This window comes from Sprattus sprattus, assembly GCF_963457725.1.
Source record: "Sprattus sprattus genome assembly, chromosome: 15".
NCBI classification, from domain to species: Eukaryota; Metazoa; Chordata; class Actinopteri; order Clupeiformes; family Clupeidae; genus Sprattus; species Sprattus sprattus.
In genome coordinates this window covers 902,415-904,914 of record NC_137913.1, presented here as the reverse complement: position 1 = coordinate 904,914, position 2,500 = coordinate 902,415, and the positions used below count along the sequence as shown (strand labels likewise).

Sequence of the window (2,500 nt, the reverse complement as noted above, 5' to 3'; positions counted from 1 at the left end):
CAGGCCAAAAGGGTCCTTTGGTCTGGGCCGAGGCAGTTTAAGTCTGTGAACATGTGTACAATTCAGATGCCACACTGAGGCAAAGTTGATAAAGTATACTAGACACCCTGAGGTATTTTTCAGATAACACTGAATAACCAATTGGGTATTTCAGGGGACAGGAAATATCCGTGCAGAAAAGCCGTGTTTAATGAAAGGAAGAGGGAGCGAGAGATGAGATGCCAATGTCGGCTGCGTAATATGGACATTTCCTGTTTATCTGATCGCAGTTATTTCGAAGGTCAGAGCTGTTAGTTTCACAAGTGAAGTAAGAAAGTTGTGAAACAGTCAAGGCATTACAAATGTGAGCAAAATAAGCCAAGCAGGAGACACCAAAAGCATTCGCCAGTTTTACAAACCAGTATTCCATAAGATTATTATGCCCATTGACTGTAATGGTAACTTTTAATTTCTTACATATCCTACACTTTACTTTCACTACACTGCCGTAGAGACGCATCTGTAGTAAGATGTTTGTAAGCTATTCTCAGACATGACATTAAAAGGCCACTAGACCGAGGACATTGACGTCTTGACAAAGTGCCTAATCGACAGGACTGAATACGCTTACGAAGGCTTGTCGTAACATTTCATCAGCTGATCGATCATTTATCCACTTTTTAAAAACGTTTCATTGCGATAACTCTCACCTGAGAACATGGGTTAGCTTAGACATCCATTCAAACCTTGTCCATTTCTGTTCCGCTTCAGTATTCCAACCAGAAGTTGCACTACCGCCAAATAACTTGTATGTTTATAAACTCTATGCTAGAGCCTGGACTATAGTCTGGTCCGCAGATGTAGTTGGTCGCAGTAATTCCCACACTCGTAGCTTTCCGATACTTTCTAAGGGATGTAAAGTTATCCCAATGTGTCACAACGACATGGCATCGTTCGAAGATGTGACGAATGAAAGAATTCCGAAGGAAGTTGGTAGTCAAACACAGTGGCGGCTCCTGAAAAAATTCTCAGGGGGGGCAATTTTTTTTTTATGATTAAGGCGACCTATTCAGTAGGTACATTAAGTTATCCGATTTACTCATGCAGCAATACCTTTTTTTCCACTATTGGCAGCAACCAACAGTAATATCTCCCCTCTTTCTACATAGCTAGTGTTAGCAGGAGCACTACTTACACACAGCAGGAGTCCAACAGTGCAACAACAGAAAAGTAGACGAGACGAGTTTTACTCTTCAGCCTCAAGGCGTATTTATTTTATAGTGGATAACTAAACTGCTCTTCCAGCCTTCATGTTGGGAGCGGGCCAAGAGAATGATCAACCCCCCCGTTCCAAAGGTGCCTCCTTGCCTCCTTCCTGCCTCCTTCCTTCCTTCCTTCCTTCTTATTAAGAGAGCAAGGAGTGTCCCATTGCTCTTAAACCTTCATTTCCGCTTTTGTCGACTCCTTGAAATACGTCACATAACGGTCGTTTTTCAAGAGAGGGTCTGAGCTTCCTTGATGCCCTAATGGCGGCATTATTACCCATAACTCTGTGCGCCATTCCCAACCAGAGCTTTTCGGTTTATTTTGAAAACAATGGCGGACCTAATGGCTATGGTGGCTATGATAGCAGAGTCAGAAGACCACAAGGCTACAGACCATAAATGTACATATCAGCAGTAATTAAACAACTGTACTGATATTAAATGTACTAATAACATGCCATTCTCAAATTAAAGCCAGTGACATGAGTATTTTTGGTGGTTATTCACGATGTATACCGAGTTAGCATACCTAGCTAGCCTAGCTTGGTAGCATTACCATTGGTTCTGAATGGCAGTTATGCTAAGCAGCTGGCTATCCCCCCCACCTGGGACTGTACAAAGGGCTATTTTACCACCCGGGAATAGCCCGTTAGTGCACTTTTAATCGGACACTTTTCGCTTGACTAGCGGGGGCAATTATGCCGTGATTGATTAACAAAGAATTGTCTGAATTCGTTAGGTAGGTATACGTTAGCCATGTCGATGTCAGTAGCTTATTATGATTGCTCGCTTGCTAAGTGACGGCACCACACACACTGCAGTCTGACAGAGCGCGCTAGTGCGAGCAGATACGTACACACAGCGTGATGATGCCACATCCTCTCTGATTAGAGTGTCCCAAATGTTGAAAATGAACGGTCTCTTGATCTCTCACCACTGAGGGCATCGAGGAGTCGGGGCATCGAGGAGTCAAGAGGGGGAGTCAAGAGAGCTCTCTTAGAATCGGAACAGGGGGCAAGTCCAGAACATTCATATTTATAGGGGGCATGACATCACAATCATATCACATCTCTAATCAAACTGATGACACCCCCTTGCGGTGTGGAACAGATATTATACAATACAGAATACATCACAGTCAATCATACATACTTATGTCAACAGCTAGAGTAGCAAGATACAAGTGGAACGCTATGGAAGAAAGTTACATTCAGGAGCCTTCATAAGCAAACATGATGTGGCTCCACATTAAATTA

The 2,500-nt window shown here is 43.2% G+C and overlaps 1 protein-coding gene across 1 annotated transcript in view; it reads right to left on the bottom strand.

Annotated features, from left to right (window-relative positions):
• The window catches only part of LOC308375706 (uncharacterized protein), a gene marked incomplete at its 3' end in the record, with an annotated part of 4,093 nt that extends 3,337 nt beyond the window's left edge, over window positions 1-756 (bottom strand). Inside the window, exon 1 of the mRNA XM_080851890.1 lies at window positions 690-756. The remainder of the gene's footprint in view (window positions 1-689) is intronic.
• Window positions 757-2,500: the final 1,744 nt, after the last annotated feature.